Below are 21,779 nucleotides of genomic sequence, written 5' to 3'. Positions count from 1 at the left end.
AAAAAAAAAAAAAAAAAAAAAATAGGTTTCAAACAAAAATCTTATGTTTATGCTCCAGGCTTGGGGAGGGGGCTGAAATTCTGTTGATCTGGGGGTATGGGGAAAAAATCCTTTTGCCCTTTGACAATCAGTAAAGCTAAGTTCTGTAAAGGACTACAGTGCCAGAGCCTGTAGGACCTTTTTTGTTCCCAAAAGGGAAAAGGACAGACATTGTTTTCCTTTTCTTTTCTTTTTTTTTTTTTTTTTTTGGTCTTTCTGAGACAAGGTTGTGCTATGCAGTTCAGGCTGGCCTTGAGCTCACTTTGTAGCCCAGGCTGGTCTCCAACACACACTGACCCTCCTGCCTCAGCCTCAGGAGTGCTGTGATTACTGCACAATCACGCCCAGCTCAGACATTGATTTTCTTCCTAAACTGTAACCTAGATGCACTGTAGTGAACATTTGCTGTACAAGATTAAAGAGAACAAGGAATACATGACTGAAATACCTATAAGAAATTAGCCAACAACCAAATAGCAATATAATGACTTTTCTGGTTACAAAAGTTACACATGCTCGATGTGGAAAATGGTAAAATTAAAGGAAAATAAAATGTTGAGTAAACAAATCATCCCATAATCTGAAAGATATGTACTGTTAACATCTGAGCATTTTTTACTTGACACATGTATCTCTGTGTAATTTGAAATGCAACTGAAATCAAAATAAATTTAAATTTTTCTCTTTTTAAGCCAACACATTATAATGTATTTATCATGTACAGCATTATATTTAAGGTCTACATATACACCATGGAATGGTTAAGTCTAACTAATTAACACACATTACCTCACAGAGTTATTATTATTTTTATGGTGAGAACACTTAACATCTATCCTCTTAGGGTTTTTCAAGAATAAAAGATATCATCAGGGCCGGGGATATAGCTCAGTGGCACAGAGCCTGCCTAGCAAGTGTGAGGTCATGAGTTTAATCCCCGGTACCACAAAAAAAATAAATAAATAAAATAAAATATATCATCATTGGCTACAGTCACCACACTGTAGAACAGATTTCTTGAAGTTATTCCTACTGACTGCAGTTTTGTATTCTTTGTCCAACAACTGGTTTTATATTCTAAGGCACAATCACTCTAATATTCAGCAGAGAATAACAGCTCGACAATCTATTCTACTGTTTTCTACATTTATCTCTCAAGCCCTGACTAAAGTCACCTAGCAGGAAGCTATATTCAAAGGCTGTCCTTGGTTTAGGCTTGATATACCCTTCGCTACATTTCTTTTCTAGTGTTTCTATGCATGTTTGTTTCAAAACCCAGCAACAAAAAACTCCTTGAAGAACCTCATCACCTACTCCTGTCATATTTCCCAGCAATTTAATACATAACCACTCTCTCAAAAAGCAGGTCTAATACAGCTAGGGGACTGATTGAAAGGTTGAATGAATAAATGAACAGAAGAATGAAAACAATGGCATATTTCAAAGCAAAAATCATGGTAGACATAATTAACTACCCTAGGCAAAGGACGTGCATAAAACACTTCTAATGGTATGAACAAAGGATGATAATTTAATCCATATCCCAAGTCTCTTGGGTCAACATTCTTAGCCTTATGGTCTCTGCAGAAACCAAACATAAAAGCCTGAATTTAAATCAGGAGGAAGAAAACAAAGTCTAATTTATTTTAAGCTATTCTGCATAAATTTTTTAAAGACTGGCATTATCATATATCACGGTGAAGATATGGAGCAACTGGAACTCTTATACACTGCTGATAGGAATGTAAAATAGTACAAATTTGGGAAATCAAGTTAGGTGTTTCTTATGAAATTAAGCATATATCTGTCTTACAACCCAAATATTCTGTTCTTAAATTTTATTCTAAAGAAATAAATCACATGTCCACAAAAAGATGCATGCATCAATGTCCACAGCAGCTTTACTCATACTTGCCAAACCCTGGAAATAAAACACTAGGGTAGTAGATAAACAAGTTGTGGCAGTCACACAATGAACACTACACCCTGCAATAGAAAAACAAATAACTACAGATAATGCAACAACATAAACTGACCTGAAATACACTAAGCTAGGTATGTCATTTATGCCAAAACAGTATACTAGGCAAAACTCACCCATAAGACAGACTGTAGCCTGTGTTGGGTGAGTTTAACTTTCCACAAAGGAACACAAGGGAATTTGCTAGTTGGCTGAAATATATTTTGATTGGTAGTTATACGAGTGTATATGTTTTTCAAAACTCAAACTGTACACTTAATATGGAAGTGTCTTATGGTGTTTAAATTATGCCTTAGTAAAGTAAATGTTAAGGGTTTTTAAAAAAACCCTCATGTGGACAGTACAACATGATATATGAGTGTGTTAGCTTAAGCTACGCTGTAGAGGCGGTCAGTTGTCTTAATCAGGAATGCACACTCCAGGGGTGGCTGGCTAGCAATTAATCAAAAAGCCTCACTCCAGAGGCGGCCACTGTTAGTGCTTCAGCTATATTTAGCTCCTATTACACTAGGGGTTTCATTAATTATCCTAATTAATGTTAGACGGGCTTGTGCTGGTAATATTAGTAGTTTGCAAAATATGAGGACTGTTGAAAAAGATTTAGAAACATGAGCTGGGTTTAAGAAGAATCTAGTAACTCCTACATCTTTTGAAATGGCGCCCTAGGTTGGAGTCCAAACTACACAGCTGAGGCTCATTGGATTCTTGGGTGCATGATTCAGTAAGATGATTGAGAGAACCCTGCTATGAGATTCATGGTTCAAACTTGAGGGCTCATTTTAAAATACACATATGTCCCAGATTTTCTTATCTAGTAGGTCTGGGAATCTGTGCACCCCACCCTCACCACTTCTTGCTGTTGTTAGCAGTACAGGGATTAAACACAGACAGAGCTGAACTACATCTCCAGCTTGCCTCCCCACCTTTATTTTGGGACAGGGTCACACAAAAGTTGCTCAGGTTGGCCTTGAACTTAAAATCTTTCTGCCTCAGCTCCTGAGTAGCTGGGATTACAGGCCTATACCACTGTGCCCTGCTGGTCCCGTTTGATGAGCATCAACAAGGTATTCAACAACTTAAAAGCATCCAAGGGCATCTTGAAAGATATTGTATGTGTAAGATCCTTCTCAAAGTGAATTAACTTCCCTGGACCTGTTCTCTGGTAAGGAGACCTTAATGTTTTGGGTCTCCCTGATTTTCCTTCATTCTCTCTCCCTAGAGTCTGAGTTATTTCCTTGTTTCTTTTCCTCAGTTACCACTGTTTACTGTTTTGGGTGGTCTCAATTCATGCTTAGAGCTGTCTTGTGGCATTAATCTATAGGAAATCACTTCCTTCCCTCCCCTCCAGACCGGTGTAACAACATTCAGCAGTACAATCAGATTTCTCTTACGCTTGCAGTGTGGACTCCCTTCACACATACTCATGACGGAGTCCCTCTGACTCTGTAAAATAAGCAATGCAGACACAGGCACTTAGGGTCAAATGCAGGTCCCTCTTCCCTGAATAGCGGCCTGTAGCAGTTTACAAAGAATGAGCCTCCAACCCCAGATTTTCTTTGATCCATTTACTTATGCCATGTGTCAAGCAATCACCTTGGTTGCTGTTACTGGCGCAGGTTTCTCTTCTTTTTCCCTTTCTTTCTAATCCTCCCCCTTTTCAGCAGCCTCTTAACTGTCTTAGTTTCCTGTTCTCTTCCTTCTTTCAAAACACCAAGATCCCTCTCTGATGACCCCAGTTTGACTCCCCTTTGCAATTCTCATGGTTCTGTTCAGAATTCAGAATGGCCCAAATGTGCTCCATCCAAGTCTCACAGTTCATACCAAGAATTGGCAAGTTCGAGGAGCTGGAGCTCCAAATGGGAGAGACAAAAATGATCTGATTCTTTCAGGGTGTGGATCACTGTGCGAAAATATCAAGAGGCAAGCATCTGGAACACTTCTGCTGTAGCCATGCTACTGGCTTCCCTAAAGCAGTTCAAATTTTCCTGTCTTCCAGATCCTTCTAATTATGACACATTCTGCCTCCAGTTAATCCTCCCTGACACCCTTACATCACTGCATCTCCAAACCACTGTGAAGAACAAGCCTTCTGCTACCAGTTTTCCATGCACCACAGTCCAACCCATTCTTGAACAGTGAGTCAGGAATACCAGAAGAAAGTAGCAGGGAACATGGCCGGTTGCCAACAAAATGCTACGGAAGCCATCCAAGTACACATCCAGGAATCATCAGCAAATCACAATGGATTTCTAGTGTCCTGAAAGTCCTACTCAAGAGTGAACCACCTTGTGCTGCTGAAGTCCTCAAGTGCTCAGGATCTGCAACACCCCTTCCTCTGGTTTACAGCTGGAAGAGATAAGTCCGCTCTCTGTGAAAGTGTGTAGGGTATACAATGTAGGATGCACACAGAAACCTCAAGATGCGACACAGCTGCAAACAATGTGACACTGTCCTGGACTGAAGCTTGAGATGACTGTGTAGCTAAAATATGCGTGCAGTTTAATAAGACTGAAGCCCCTCATTCCTGTGGCCCCTGGGAGCCTGGCCTCCAGTCTCCTCTGCAGCTGCCTTTCCAGGACTCTGATCCAAGCTGTAATGAGCTCACTAGCTCCTGCAGCTGGAACTCAAGAGCAGTGAGACTATCCAAGAAACGAGTTATACCATGTTTTCACGGCAGCTTTATCCTTCAGAAGGGTAAAACTGCTTAACAGTGCACTCCCTTTTCGAACCTGTATTACTGTATTGAGCACTAGTTCTCTCCTAGAAATAGCGAAATCTAGAAGCTTAAGGAATGAGAGGAAATATCAAAGCATCTACCTATTCTGGAGTTGAATTACTAGCTACTGAAGTGATGGCCTATTCATCCATTGAGACTCAAAACAAGCAATAGGGATTTTGCCCCTGTGTTTAGTCAGTGAACTTCTCTTGACTTCAGTAAATATTTCACTTTTACAATGTTCATTTCACTGTGAAGTAGTAGCAGTAGGTGTCAAACTCACCAGAAAAGAATGACCGGTCAGGTTTTGCACACAAATCTATGCATGTTGGACATGCTTTTATAAAAACAATGGGAAATAGCTGAGCATGTTAAAGTCACAGGAACATTCAGAAGATATTACAGAAAGAAAACATTAAGTCCCTTCCCTCATGTCCAGTTTACAACTTGTTTCTGCCTTCTAATCATACTGCCAAAACCCTGTCATCTCTGAATAACCTGAGCTGTAGAATTTCAAATCAAGGAACATTGTAGTCAGTTTTCCAATGGCTTGTGGAGACTTTTTGGAAAAGTCCAAAGGTCCTAACAGTATGTTTATCTATTAGGTACAAAGAATGATAATGACCTCATAAGATTGATGAATGGAAAGGGTTGCATGTTCAAAGATTATTCCAACAGATAAATCAGTCCCGTGATCTTTGTTTTGTCCTATCAACTCTGTTTCCCAGAAGAAATTTAATCCAAATCTCCCAGATGATCATGAGTGAAAAATAAAATTGAGAGGAAGTATATTTTTTGTCACAGTTCCCAATTCAGTGCCTGGCAGTCAATGTGCATTGAACTACCACTGTATGCCTATTTAAATAATTTTCCAAGGAAGACAAATGGACAATCTCCCCACCACCATCAAATCCCTCCTATCACAGGAAAGAAAGTGGATGAATTTAAAATACAATACTCCTAACCTCACTCTTCCTAGAATGTTCTCACAGTTTCTTGACAGGGAAAATATTTTTGCCAGCCCAAACTCACTAGAATGGACAAGAACCACAGGTTGTAATAAAGCTGGAGAAAAATGAGTCATTTAAATCAAATCTGGTTTAAAAGCAAAGTAAGCCAGGATATCCAGGCTTGAGAAATTTAGGATTATTAAAAACTACTGAAGAACAAACCAAGAAATTGGGGACATACCTTTAAAGAATTAGCTGGAAAAAAAGGAACATTATTAACACATCATTAAGTGGCCTATAACTTTTTAGATATATTTCAGGCCTTTTCAAATCTAAACTCATTAAAACCTCATCATAAACACTGAGTTGTACTTCAGTGGAGAAAAAATAAAGCCATACACAGATAAACAGGAATTATGCATTCATACTTGAATAAACTACAGAAAGCCCAGGTTGTGAATTTACAATTACTGTCAAGTTATGTTTCCAGATGTGAAGTGGTTATTACTTATTTGGCACCAGCAACTTTCTAAAATTCTAATAAAATACCTAGTATGGCATAAAATGTGAATGACTTTAAACTGAGGGAGAAAGAAAGAGGTTACATACAACAACAAACTGAGAAGTGTGACTGTGAAATAAAAGCGCAAAATCCTGGCCATGGGTAGTTCAAGGTCTTCCTCGGTACCTCACCATTTCTTAGCAACACCGTATAAGCAGAAGAATAGAAATTCAAAGGGGTTTTGCTCATTGCTGGCAGTTCTGGTACATTTGTTGAGAAAGCAGCTTCTGTAACAAATGGCTAATATAAAGTTTTTTGTGGGAACTATGCTTCTTATGGGCCATTTCTGGGGCCTGACCTTATGATGGAGAGCGGACTCACAGACATACCGCTGTGCCTCATTCCTGTCACGTAAGTTTCAAAGCTAGAAGGGTCTGGCTCTAATCTCCCCCACCAAGTACTGTACACACACACACACACACACACACACACACACACACACACTGACCATAAGGATGATTATGGGTAGATGGATGCCTTTTACAAAGCTCGAAAGCCAGCCATCGTGGTGCATGCCTCAGCATTTGGGAGCCTGAGGCAGGAGGATTGCCGGGAATTCAAAGCCAACCTGGGCTACATAGTTCAAGGCCAGCCCAAACTACATAGTGAGACCTTGTCAAAATTTTAAAAAAAGACCCTCAAAAGAGTTTTGTCTACAGAGCCCTTCTTAATCATTAGTTATTTTATAATACTGCATAATTACATACTGTAATATACCACAAGCAACTTCAAAATGTCGTTATTATCATTTTTAATATACTTGCCTTACAAGCTACTGAGGGCCATACACTCAGGTTTATTTGTTCACTGCTGACTAAATCAAAGGGGGACATTTATTTTGGCAAAAAGGAAAAAGATTTTATTTGAAGCTAGCTCTGAGGAGATGAAGGGGCCCGTCATCTCAGTGAGGACAGCTGTACTGGAGTCTTTCATAGAAAGACCGCCACTGGGGAGGGAATACAAGACAACAGTCTTGTTCAGGCTTGTCTAGTCCCTTGCAGGACCTCAGCTCTCAGTCCAGGGCCTATGGGAATGGAATAGGACCTCATCTCCTTGTCCCGGTCTCGGTGTAACCCGCCCATTCATCTGGGCCAGGGAGAGATGAGGGGGGCTATCTATTCCCTAGGCCTGAGACAGTCTGGAGAAGTCACATGTCTCTAAAGGAAAAAAAAATCTTAACTTTTAAAGTTCCATTTTATGGTGCCAATTATACTTGTGTTTATAAAAATATTTACGTTATATATTTAAAATGATACTAGTAATTCTTTAAATAACCTTTAGGAAAAAGTGATTATAAAAAGTACAGGAGATTGATTGAACCCGTGAATTTTGCACTGAGGCAGTGCTTATATAGAAGAAATTTTATTTTTTCCAGTAACAGGGATTGAATCCAGGGCCTTCATACTGAGCTACACTCCCAGCCCTGTTTAAAATTTTTAGCTTGAGATAAGGTCTCACTAAGTTGCTATGTTGCCCCGGCTGGGCTCAAAGTTGTGAGTTCTTTGCCTCAGACTCCCAGAGTACTGGGATTACAGGGATGTGCCACCACACTCAATTTAAAACAGCTTATACATTTTTGAAAGAGTCATCAATCCATAATCCTTTCAGTACTTTCTAAGCACATAACCTGGGCCAGGGACCACGGCAGGGATGTGGAATGCACTGGTAGCCAAAGCAGATTTGGGCCCTGTTTGTGAGCAGTCTAGTGAAGGGGATGGATGGTAACCAACACTTGCATGTACTGTGGTAAAAGGGTATAGGAAACACACAGGAAGTGGTGTGAGCCTGTACACACAGGGAAACACATGTCAGGCAGGCTTGTCTGAGAAAGTGAAATGGAAGCCAAGACCTAAAGGATGATGGGAGCGAGCCAGGTGATGAGTAGGCAGAGCACAGCAGGGTAACAGTTCAGCACATGTAAAAATAGCTCTGAAACAGAGAAGAGCGTGGGCCAGTAGGAATCCTTAGAAGGGCAATTTTGCTGAAATCTCAGAGAGATGGGGGAAGCCAGGCACACTGGTACACTCCTATAATCCCAGCTATTCAAGAAGCTGAATAAGGCTGAGGCAGGAGGATGGCAATTTTGAGGCCAGCCTGGGCAACTTAGTGAGATTCTGCCTCAATAAAAGGGAGGAAGGGAGGGAGGCATGATCAGTGTAGCTCACTTCTCCCTGGATTCAATTCCCAGAAAATAAAACTGAAGTCAGAGAGTGAAGAGGAAGAACAGCCCCAGATAAGGCCGCTCGGAGAAGCAGGGAGAACCTAGTAGCAAGGGCCTGCTCATCTCCATCTCGCTGAGCATGAAAGGGCTTGGAACTTCGAATTAAACACAGCATATGAAACCGACTCTAGTCTCTCAGTGTTCTGAAACTCTGCTAGAATGACTGAACGGGGAGTTAAAATAACACTGACCAAAATAAATGAATAAAATGACATTGACCCAAAAGGAAAGAAAGAACACAGGAGATGAGATGAGAACAGATCAGAGCTTAATGCTTTAGGCATGATCTGGTAGTAACCAATTTAGGAGAGCAGAGAAATCCCCAGTTAACTTAATTCAGTGAATAGTGCAGGACAAGATAGCTGAGGCAGAGAGCAGGAGGAACTAATAAGAAATATGCTCTTTCAACCCTTAAGTCTCAGAAATTAGAGGCTCCAGGTTTCTTGAAAAGCCAAACTCTGGCTGCAAATGGAAGGCCTGGATGAAACTCTTCTCTTCGGGTCTAAACACTTTCCCTCCCACCCAACGCAGCCAAGCATCCCAGCCACCTGCCGCTCGGCCCTGCCAAAAAGCCTGGAGTCTAAGCCCAGAGGAAGCTGAGCCAGACAGCAGGGGTGCCACAGGGCCAGTGAAGGTGTGGAGTGGGAACAAGGTACTGGAAGCAGAGGGCTGCAAGCTAGGTTGGCACACTGGAACTAAAAAAAGAAAAAAAGGAACTCCTTAACTTCATGTTTTGCTCCTGAATTCCATATTTAGTTGGCCATTTCCTCTTCTGTCAACTCATTTACAAAGCTGTTCTACCTATCCTCTGCTGTATCTGCAATCCTTGTGTTTGGAGGGAACGTGAACTTCAGCGAGGTATCCAGCCATCACATTAGTTCTTTCCATTCAGCATTGCCTCTTTTGGGTGTGTGGTGTTAGGGCTGGGACCCAGGACCTTACCTGCACTAGGCAAGTGTTCCAGCACTGAGCAATTTACCCCAAGCTTGGTCGTTTACTATAGTCCTCATGTCCCAATTATAACCACACCAGATCACACCAACACAGCTTCCTCCTGGTCTCCCTCTTGTCAAGAGGCTTATAGATCCCTCTTACTGTTGGCAAGAATAACTCGGGCTTTTTTCCTGGGCTCAGAACCTCAGTCACTACTCCTCCAGTTTTCTCAATCCTAACATAGGTCACTTAGCTATTACAGAACTCTCAGAAGTGCATGGAGTTATAATAGTCTCCTCCTTTCACCACTATTCTAAGCTTCTTTAATTAACCAATCTTACCACTCTCTCTTCCTAAGTGAACACATCTGAGTCTCCAGGGCAGAGCCAGTTTAATTAAGTTTTACTTCTCATAATGAAGACATTAAAAATTACTAAATGTGACTTCATTTGTATACCTTTGTAAAGCTTTCCATGTAACCAAATCCACAGTTCAATTTTTTAAAAAAAATCTGTGCCCTAACTTTTTTGGATTGCAAATACATGACTGATGTGACCTATTTTGATTTCACCATCCTCTCTCACAGTTGGAGAATTTGTGGAAAACTTGCTTTCCTGATGAAAATAAACAGCAGTCAATTTCTTCATCACTTTTAATGCTAGCCTCATCTTTCTTCCTGTGTGGTTTTACAAAGTCTAAACAAATATTCCCAAATGCTAACATTCCTACCTTGCCCTCATCTTCTCAGCTTACTTTTTTCTACACCCTTATCTCCCAAGGTAGATCTTTCTCCCCAGGCGCCAATCTCTTTCAATGACTTCTTGGGTAACCACAGACTACAAAGGTCAGAAAACTGATTGGATTTAGCCTGCAGATTGGTCACTATTGGCCCACAGGAAAGTTTTTTAAATTGTTGAGATCAACACCCTGTACCACTCCTTAAAAAGCTGGTGATTTTTCATCGTGCAACTTCTCTGGAAGAACCTGAAGACCGACCCTAGGGGCCCACATTCTTGTATGACAATAGGCCTTTAGCCCTAACAGAAGCTTTTCAGGTTGCCCCAGTTCCCACCGGCCACCCTCAGTCATTTAAATTTCTAGCTTGGCCCTAGAGGCATTTCTTTTTAGATTCTGACCTTAGCTACACCACTCTCTCACAGTACCAAAAACTTCACGTCTGCCCCTCAATTACCTTCTGTGTCTTTTTCTCATTCTGTCCAAGCTCTTACATTGGGGTCCCTCCAATAACTAGTTATTACTTGGCTTTCACTCAAATTGGTCTATGGAAACAGTTGTTACAGAGTTTTCCAAAGACTTTCCAGCTATGAATTTTTTGGCCTCCACCCTTTACCAATGCATGCGAACCAACTGATTGTGCCATCAAAAATATTGCCTCAATACACTTACTTTTCCAGCACTAAGAACAGAAGGGAGGCAGATCAAAAAACCCTTAATCAGGCTTCTGAGCATACTTCAGTAAGTGACAAGTGCTTATACATTTAGAATAATCAGTTAACGTTTATTTAAGTATCTGTTAGGGGTCTGTTTTTAAGCTCAAGGGTTAAAGATTTCAGTTTCTAAACTATTGGAAAAAAAAGCAAAGATATTCACCTTCACAAAATCATTATCTGTATCTTGGACAGTGGTGATGCGTCAGGCAATATACACAGAAACCTCTGGCCGTGCATGTGTCGAATTCTGGACACAGCATGGGCATAGGGGAATTTACAGCCCGGCATCAGATTGGGGGAGTGGTAGATGGAAAATTACCAGGAGGAAACATTAGAGCTATGATGGATTCTGACTAAACCTACCTGTAGAAAATAGGCCAAGGTGATCAAACACCTGGAGGACAATAGAGGAAGAACCTGATCAGATACTGAGGGCAAATGAATACAGAGGATTTAGGAGAGGAAGGGTCTAGGTTAAATGATTCACCAGGATTCTTGCAAAACTGGATCTTACAAGTACACAGGTGGACCTAGGAGAAGGTCCGGAAGCCTGACTAGCACTTGTGATGCAAAGAATCTTTGCCATGGGTGTGCTTCTGAATATAATGCAGGACTGAGGGAGTAGTTAGAGGTACAGAGGTTGCTTAGCATGTGCAAAGCATGTAGTTCAAAGAGACTGTGACAAACACAAAGATGGTTTGCAACAGGACGCAGGCTATATTCCAATGAACATTTTAAAGGTTAATAGAATTGAAAATATAGGCCATGTGCATGTGAAACAGTGATCAATTTCTAAGCTCAAAAAGGGCTTTTTTAAGGTTAACTACTTGATACATAATAAAAAAAAATCTGTAACAACACAGACGTCATTAACCGACATAACTAATGAGAAATTGCTTTCTCTTTCATTCTTATACTTAAGGAAGGAAAGATGAAAAAGGGAGAGAATTCCAAAGACATTTTGTTGGATTCATGTAGCACTGGCAGTTACAGCAATAAATAGTGAAGTAGGAAGCTAGGGTGTGGCTAAGACTGGCTGTGAAAGTAGGCAGTGACCACTTAATTACAAACTCCCAGGACACACGTGCGGGACAGTTCCCAAATGCCAAAGACCTGATGCCAGCCTCAGCGGTGGGAGATATAAAACCACCTCCAGAAGGAGACTCCAGGACCTCACAACTCAGTAACAGTGGTACTCAATAAATGAGCTTTGAATAGAGTTTGATTATGAAAGGCATTTCCCTGTTTTTACCAGCCTTAAGCTGTTGATGGCACTGATTGTATATCTGATTTTTCTTCAAAGAATGTAATTCTCTACTGTTATGAGTGGAATTCTAGCCCTCGCATTTTTCTCTTGCATCTACCTTACAGGCTGGCCTGGGGATTCTTTCTGGAAACACACCTAACAGAGATATCAAGACTGCTCTAAGGCATAAAGAAACTCCAATAAAAGGGAGAGAGAAAAGGGGGTCCAAAGAAAATGCGTATTTGTGAGTAAGGTGCCTTAGATGTATTAATTGCAGCACATACGGTAGGTTGGTTCATTCAAATGAATGAATGAATTTGGGTCCTTTCCCAAATTCCTTTTCTCTGGCTTTTTTTTTTTTTTTTTTTTGGTTTTTGGTTTTTCTCCAGTACCAGGAACTGAACTCACGACCTTGCGCTTGCCAGGCAGGCGCTTTTGCCGCTGAGCTGAATCCCCAGTCCCTTCTCTGGCTTTTAAAATGACTGGAGGATCTCAATTCTTCAATCCAGCCAGGGGCTGACATGTGGACTATTTGGTGGTATCAGAAAAAGACTGTTCTTTCTTTATTTTTGAAGGGCTGGGGATGGAACCCAGGGCTCCAAGTATACTAGGCAAGTGCTCTGCCACTGAGCTATCACTACCTTTAAAACTAAGGAAGCTGTTAATAAAAATCATGGCTTCTTGCTCAGTGTGGTGATGCATGACTGTAATTCAGGAGTATGCGAGGCTGAGGCAGGAGGATTCCAAGTTGGATCTCAGCCCGGGGAAATCAGTGTAAAGGCCCTGAGTTCAATCCCCAGTTCACCAACAGAAAATTTGAAAAGCAGCATAGCTTCTTTCACTCTACCAGTGGGAAGGGTCCAACCAAGTGTAAGACAGATTCCTGAGCTCCTTCTTCTGCCTCAGTGCAGCTATGGGAGTAAGTCGCTCCCTTCCCCCTCTCAGTGGCAATGTCAAGAGCACCCTCTCTCTCTATGATTGCCTTCTCCTTCAGAGCAGGAAGAACCACTGTGCCTTTCTTTAGCTCAGCTTCTCCCTTTAGCCTCCACACACTTATCTGCCCCAGCTTTTATTTCTCTTAGAATCCTGGGCACAACCTATGCGTGGATGTACCTACAGCAGCCTTTTATTCCTAAAATGTAGGTGACTCTTAAGTCAGCCCTTTTATTATCCAATTATTTTTCCAGAATCTAAGAAAAAAACACAAGAGACTGGACAGTGGCAGGCGGAGAGAAAACACTGTGTGTGGTGGTGGGGTGCTGGGGATCGAACACACAGTCTTATGCATGCACAGCGAGAAAGGGCCCTACCACTGAGCCCCATCCCCAGTCCTAGTGAAAACATTTTCACAGTGCTCCATGGCACGTGCTCTAGGTACCTGATGCCACCAGATCCTCACCATGCCAAGTCCTGTATCACTAGCTTTAAGACCAACCAAATGAGCTTCAGTGATGGTTACCAAGTTTCCTAAGGCTGCATCCCAGAGCCTGGATTCAAAGTCATAGATGCCCAGTGCCCTCGATGGCTTTACCCACTTCTCTGTCCTAGGAGAAACGTGTCTTTCTTTGCCCAGTATGCTTGCTATTGCTGAGATATTGGTTGGATGAGTAACTCCCCAAAGCAGGTAAATTATAACTTGGTTTGCTGCATGGCTCTATTGGGAGGTGTTTGAATTTTTAGGAAGTGGGGTCTAATCCAAGTCCCTTAGGTAAATGGGGGTGTGCCTCAGTGGGACCTCACCCATATTCTCTCTGTGGAGGTGACCTATTGCTCCAGAAAGGACTTCACCATGATTTGCGGCCCTCACCAGAGACCCAAACCTGTGGGGCCTCCTGATCTTAGATTTGAACACCCAGAACTATGAGTCAAAATAAATCTCTCCTTCCTTCCTAAGTACTTGTATCAAGTATTTCATCATAACAAGAGAAAGCTGACTAATAGAGCTGGTTGTCTTAATCAGCACGAGGGAGATGGACAGGACACTCCGAAGAACCATGACTCAGGGCAGGAGCCAGAGGGTGAGGAGTGAAGTGGTGAAGCTGGACCATCATACAAACCCTCGCACACAAAAAAAATAAGGACTATAGAACCAGGTATGGTGGCACATACCTGCAATTCCAGCACTGTGCGATGCCAAGGCAGGAAGATCGCAAGTTTGAGCTTAGGCTGAGCAACTTAGCAAGATTCTGTCTCAAAATAAAGAATTTTTAAAAGGGCAGGGGATGTAGCTTAGTGCAAAGGCCCTGGGTTCAATCCCTACTACTGTAAGAAAAAAAAAGGGGGGCGGACCACAGCGAGGGAAAGTGGCATGGCAGAGGGACCACAACAGGAACTAGAACACTAATGCTGAAACGTCCAGTCCTCTAATCCAGATAAGTGTCAAGAGCAGAAGAATCAAGGCCTGCAGTGTGAGTTTCCACCATTTCCAGCAAAAAAGCGTTCCCTTCCCATACGAACACAAAGATGCGTTCTGTATTGACACAGCGCAGTAAGCAGGCGCTCTGAGAGTTAAACAAGATTCTGTGACTTGGCGGCCTATCCACCATTTACAACACATTTTATTCCAAGTTGTAAGCAACCAACTTACATATAAACTTTTGGAACACAGCCCGAGGGTAAGTTCGGAAAGACCTAAATCTTGTCTCAAGGCAGGAAATGTAGTTTTTGCCTGCCTGGTAAGGGATTTAATGGTTACTAGGCAAACAGGAATTAAATTCTTTAGGTAGTTTTAACTTATCTCTACCTCCTTGTTCTGGGTATTCCTTGGGATATATATTTAAATGTGTAATTTACATACATGTATTTTTATATAACTAAATATAATTCATAGTGAAATGGAATGTATAATTTAAATATATAAACTAAACCTATACTTTACATATAATTTTATGTACATTATATATATATAAAGATATGCATCTTGTTTACTAAATAAGAAGATGAAATATAATACCTCAGCTCTAAAAAATCTCCAGTTCCAAATTTTTCATTTTCCAAAGGACAAAGCTAACGACTAGAAAACTCTTAGGAACTTGCTCTGAGTTCCCTCGCCAGCTAGGAGGAAAAGAAGCATTAGAAGCAAAGGCTGTCTTTCCCTTAGCCAGGCACCCTTCCCTGACAGAACCAGCCTAGGAAATACAAAGGCTCATTCTTAAGTGGGACTTCAAACCTCCGCTTGCATCTGAGGGGCTCCCAATTGCTTCCTATCTGAACAGAGCACCCATGAATTTCTTTAACCTTGACAAGTATCTGACTGGAGAATGAATTTTCCCAAAAACCAATAGGATCTAATCTCCCCACTATTAGAGTAAGTCTTAGACCTTACGATTTATTTTTCTCTTTTTTAGACTCAGCTCATCCTAAACTATGTTCACCTACAAAGTCATGTGTGCTCTAAAGTGATATGGGAAGAGATCAGAAAGTACAGGGGTGAACTTTTTTCTTTTTAATAAAGAACAGCAGCAGGATTAATCCTGAATGAAAAAGCCAGGTCCCAGATAGCCCCTTAGATGTATTCAGATAATATAATCCATCCTGTGTGTACTTTTGATGATAATTTTAATTTTCCATTTGAGTAATTATTTGTTTGTTTTTGAAGTTATGAGCGCCAGTTCATATGTATAATGCTTTGAATGGTTGCCTGGTTTGATTTCCAGGTCACCAGTTGCTGAGTTTAGATTTCCCACCTTTATTTCTGGGTTGCTGTCTTATTAACATACTAAGATAACTTTCCACAGTGCAAGTTTTTATTCATAATCCACCAGTCTATTACTCAGAAGCAAAAACTTAGTTTAATAAGAAATGGTGAAGGCATAAAAGAATAAAGCATTGTGTCTCTTACTCTATGAATGTATAAAAAGGACATAATTTTATTGCAGAAAACATCTACAGAAAGTAGACTGCTAATTGCTTCTGGAGAGTGAAATTGGGAGATTGATATGAGGGGAGGGAGGAAGACTTACATTTCATATTGCCTTCATTTAATGTTTGGTTTTTAGAAATCAGTGTATCTGATATTGTTATTCCAGCTTCATTTTACAAATAGGGAAACTAAAGGTCTAAGGATTAAAGCTCAATTCCACATGGCCATTAAGCCTTTCCTCTTAATCATTACAGAGTCTTCCGTTGTGCTCAGGAAAGTAACCTTAACTGTCCTACTTCAGTTTCTTATTTGTTTACTTACATTTTTGTTTTTGTTTTTGTCTTAAGACAGGGTCTCATGATGTAGTTCAGGCTGACACTGAACTCACTGTGTAGCCCAAGTTAACCTGGAACTCACCAAGACCCTCACCCCAACCTCAGAATGCTGGGTGTAGTGGTATTTCAGGGGTATGCCACCACATCAGGCTTCATTTTAAAGGGGAACAACTGTAGTACCTGTTCTGATTATTGCAAGAGTAAATAAGGTTCTGTGTCTTTAACTCTTAAAAGGATATATCAAGGATATGTACTATACTTACTCAGTAGAAGTTAAGAACCTTATCTTGCCCCAAGTACTTCATATCACAAATTGTAATAAAAACATTTTTTATAACTTTGATGACTGGGATCTTCCTTCTGGTCCCCATTTTCAAGTACCTTCAAGGTATTTTCTCTTCAGAATGCCACTGTTGGGATAGGCATGGTGGTGCATGCCTGTAATTCCAGCATTGGAGGCTGAGGCAGGAAGATTCCAGTGAGTTTGAGATCAGCCAGGGCTACACAGCTAGTTCAAGATCAGCCTGGACTACACAGTGAGACCCTTGCTTTAAGAAAAAAAGGCACTGTCCCCTTTAAAGAAGAAAGTACAGTTTAAGGGCTAAATCACTGATTTAGGAGTTAAAAGTACATTGAAATCCTACCTATATCATGTGAGCAAAAGACCAATTCTCTCTGAACCTCATCTGCACACCAGAGATAATAATACACTTCACAGAAGTGTTAAGAGGATTAATGAGAAATACATGTCCTATAGTATGGAAGTTCATACATCTATATGAGGGGCCAAATGAATTTTTCTAAGAAGATGAACTATAAATAAGTAGGTAAGTCAATAAAAGTCAGATCTGTTCCCTATTGCCCAAATCAGTTTGCAATATTCTTTTTGTTACATGATATTATTCTATTTCATCAAAGCTTTAAAACTACAAAGCACCGTGTAACTCTTCCTTTTTCTTTAAAAATCAGCCAGTCTGTCACTACTTTCAGGTAGTTCTGAGTCATGTTGCCTTTTCTTCCCCCGCTGCTACCCAAGGACCCTTGTCATCTCAATTATCCATCAATCAGTCAATCAATCAAATAACTCACCACTTTGTAGCCATCCTTAAACTATCCCATCAAACCCGTATTCCCTCACAAAACCTTCATCATCTCTCCCCTGAGGATTCAACAATTTACCCATTGCCACTCAAATGGAATTGGAAATTCTATAACTTAAGGTACTTAATTTACCCCAGTAGCACTGAGTCAGGTTTTCTTCCAAAAATCTGGAGGAGATTCTCAGTGAAAAACATCCTTGCTGACTAATAAACAAGCCAGTCTTTTTCTCAATTATACATGTGTTTATGCCAGTAAACTCTGGAACATCTCAGGTCCATGTTTTACTTTACTTAACTCAGTAGTACCTAACGCCTTTCTAGAAGAACATTTTGTTCTACTCAGCAAACAACTTTCCCTAAAGATTGTAATCAATACTGCTCATCCTACACTTGACCTTGATCTTATTTAAGTCAGTGTCCACAATCTCAGAGCATTTACTATCCCACATACATCACCTTTGTTCCTCAGTAAGGTCTTCTGTGAAGCTGACATAGGTTTTTTATGAATTCTTACACAACAGGTAGAAAGATAATACGCAACAATAAGTTACATGCATGTCTGCATACAGTATATATACAGTATAAACTTTGGTATACAAATCATGTTATTCTAACACGAGACTCTTATCCCTTACTGAAAAGCCAAAATGGGTATATGATGGCATTAATAAACTTGTATCAGCAATTAAAAATATACTGAACTTCATTAATATGTGGAATACATGGTAATCAATAATAAAATATGTAATATAATAACAATATGGTTGTCATTTAGGTTGCAGAGACAGAAAGGACTTAGGATAATTTAAGCATCCCTCTATTGGCCACAAGCAGACTTGGCACTGCGTCCTTCACGGTAATAGGCAAGTAATTCTATCACATCATAAGGGCCACTCCATGTCCTGGGTCACACCGGCTTGGGCACTGGACAGGGATCATGCTTTATGCATATCTCTGTATCCTGTTCTTTGAATCCAAAGAAGAGTTTTGAAAATTCTATGGTGGGGGGGGGGAGATCAGTGCCTCCCAGGGGACCATCAACACGAACTGCCCATGTCTATGGTACAGAGTCTCCATCAGTCAAGGGGCAAGGAGCCTTCTCTATTCATAAATCAATCGCCCTTCACTAAAAAGATCTATTGTACTTTAGGGTTCCTATATTTTTTTAAATATCTAAAAACTAAAGTTGCTCTAGACAATAAGCAAATCTAATTTAATGGATAGATAATAGGTCTGCAGAGGATGGATAAAGGATTAGGCTTAATTAGCTTAGAGGAAAAGCTGAAGTATGTATTCAGGAATCACTCATTACTGAGTACCTGAACACAACAACAAAAACGCTTGCATTTATCAGAAAAGTTAGCAAGAGTTTTGCGTGATTAAATTAAATTTGCTTTTTCATTACTCAAAAAAGGAAAAACATCCAGCAAATATTTCAAAGAAAACATTCATGGTCACTAAAGATAGGCAAATAATAACAGTGACAAGGCTTTATTGTCTGTATTACAATTGTAAAAATAAAAAAATAATGCTCAATGCAGGCAAGGACATAGCTAGATGGGCCTTTTCAATTATCAAGAGTACAGAGGGGTACAATCTTTTGAGAGAGCTTCAGGCAATATATACCAAGAAGCTTAAAAACATTAATCCCCTTTGACTCAGTGATTCTACTTCTCTGAATCAAATAGGGAAATGCTTTGTGCACAAAGATGTTTCTCACGCTTAGAGCAGTGAAAATACTGGAAACAACTGTGGAAATAATTATCAGTTCCATATTCTTTAATTGCGTCTTGGCCAGAAACATAACTAAAGAGACGACAAGCCTTAACTGGCAACACAATGAAGAACCTTGAAAATAACACGGCAAATGGAGACACAAATGTTCGGAGAGGATAAAGCGCTTTGCTAGCCCTTTGCTTTTCCAGGAAGAGAGGTGAAGGTTACGTAAGTCAATATTTACCTATCAGTTATTATAAAAATCAAAACTCACAGAAACGCACCATAAAGTTGAGTTTCTTCCTAAACTTGGTTGTTAGGTAAAAAGCATAAAGATTTTCCTGTAGTATTGAAATTTTTCAAGGATAGCTATCTTATCGCCTTCAGACCTATTTATTTTACCCATTACAGTAGATACTGTGTATACTTGTCCACCTAAATTCATAAACTATATTTATCATAGCATAAGTGCAGATTCAAATAGATTATTTTGCCTAGCCCTGGCTTTATTCTATAACATCACTTACAAATAAGTAGCTTGTTAGAAAGCATTATAACATTTTACTTGGCTTTCTTCTCAGAAACCTATTAGTAACAAGCCTCTAAAATTCATTTCCTTAAATTCAACACAAATTTAAGTTTTGTTACAAATTTATTGTCTAAACTTGAGAAAAATTTTTTTGTCTGTAATAAGAGTGGTACCCCAGTAAAATGTAACTTAGGATAAATAACAGTGCTGAAGAATTGTTCAGAAAGAGAGAAGAGGTATGATATTTAGTAAATAAGCTAGGGTACAACACTATAAACAAAGTATTATTCCAAACAATACTATAAAAATGCGTAGGAGAAAAGACTGGAAGCAATACTCTCAAATGTAATGGTGGCTATTTCTGGAGGCTGAGATGTGAGCTGATTTTCATTTTCTTTTTACACTGAACTTCATCCTATAAATTTCTGGAATGAAGGTAGGTATCTTAATGTTCAAAGAAAAATAAGATTCTATAAAATTTTTATAACTTCAAAAAGTCTCTTTTTCTTAACATTTTTAGCCTGCTGCCCTAGAGCTTAGGATTCACGCTGCTTGGTACACTCTTAAATAAGTTTACTGAAGCAAGAAACCGATGCATAAATGAGCCTATCAGCACATCAATTTATGTGCAGTGTTTCCTTTGTCATTTAAATTCTAAATCCATAGTGACACTTTTTTTCAAGGTTCTTCTTTCGCCTTAATTATGAATTAGTTATTCCTTTTAGGACAATATTGATTCCAGAAGAGCAGTTTGCATAGTTTTGCTAAAATAGCAAATTGCCAATAAAATTTACAACTTAATTGATATTTCCCTATTTTTATTACTAGGAGGCTTTATCTTCTACTTTCTGGAGGGAACTCCATCGCTCCAAGAGTTCTATCTCGCCAGTTCAGTAATCCGTCTTAGGAAAACATCATCTCGATGTTTCTGTCTTCTTGAGCGGCGTTTGTCTTCTTCCCTAACAAAGCTGTTCTCCCTTGGACTACACTGTGCGGGCCATCCCGTGAGCGTTTTATTCAGAGACGACCATGCAACAGGCACTGGAGACGGAAATGAGGAAGGCAATCCCTTCTTTAAAGTTCAGTATTTATTCTTGAAAGGCCTGAGCATCGATACCTATAAACATTGCAAGTAGTATAATCAAATGCAGAGGAGATTAACCTTAGGGTCTAGACTTTGGTGCAGATATACTGCTACCTCCTTTACCCTGTTTTGAGTTTAGTTTCCTTTAAACCCAGGATGCCCTACTGGTGCTTTATCTAAGTCACTTCAAACTCAGAACATTCTATGCAAGCTTTTCAGGCTTTCAATGTTTCTCATTCCTGTGTAGGACACAGATAATTGAGGTCTCCTGGACTTCAGTTGCTTGCTGCTTTTTCTCAGATCCATCCACTGCCCTTCCCCCGATCTCTTTATGAAAGAGGTAAGTGTGGCCGGTGGGAGTCACTGCAGAAGCGTGGTCGGTGGGAGTCACTGCAGAAGCGTGTCCACAAGGATAGGCAAGGCCTGGCTACTCCTCCCTTTCTCACTCTGCCTCCAACAAAAGTTTGGGCAGTAGCTCTGTCTCCTTCCAGGCTCCAGGTCCCTCCTGGCACTTCCTGCCTTCAGGGAGCCCTGGCATCTAGGATCTGACAACACACTCTCTTGCCACTGTCCCAGTAGCTCGAGGCATAACATAGACTTCAGGCTGTCTCCCTTGGTCCTTAGTTCTCTCATCCTTGAGTAAGAAAATTCCTGCATTAAATGCCCTCCTTTTAAAATAACTAGAGTGATTTCCATTTTCTAATTGCACCCTCATTGATCATATTTTCCAAGTCAAAATCTTCTTCATTGAAACCCTCTATCCAACATATAAACTTCTGGGTGTCAACTCTTCTTATTTTCCTAGCCCACCTCTATGCACTCCTCTACCATAAATGGTTACCGCCACCATTTATGAGGTATTTATACTACGTGGCAGGCATTTTTCTAAAGGTCACATTGCGGGGGGGGGGTCTGTTTTGTTTGTTGAAACAGGTTGATGCTATGTAGTTCAAACTGGTCTTGCACTCACTATGCAGTCCAGGCTGGCCTCAAGTGCGGGGATTACAGGCGTGTGCCACCATGCCTAACCTGCACATTCTTTTTTTTTTTTTTT

The 21,779-nt window shown here is 40.3% G+C and overlaps 1 protein-coding gene across 6 annotated transcripts in view; it reads right to left on the bottom strand.

Moving 5' to 3' along the window:
* Nucleotides 1-21,779, bottom strand: part of Dmd (dystrophin) — a 2,013,932-nt gene that overhangs the window by 97,100 nt on the left and 1,895,053 nt on the right. The gene's annotated exons all lie outside the window — the stretch shown is intronic.

Source organism: Chinchilla lanigera, unplaced genomic scaffold (genome assembly GCF_000276665.1).
Source record: "Chinchilla lanigera isolate Chin_1 unplaced genomic scaffold, ChiLan1.0 scaffold00134, whole genome shotgun sequence".
NCBI classification, from domain to species: domain Eukaryota; kingdom Metazoa; phylum Chordata; class Mammalia; order Rodentia; family Chinchillidae; genus Chinchilla; species Chinchilla lanigera.
Note: the sequence above shows the minus strand (reverse complement) of the source record. Positions and strands in the feature narration are given on the sequence as shown.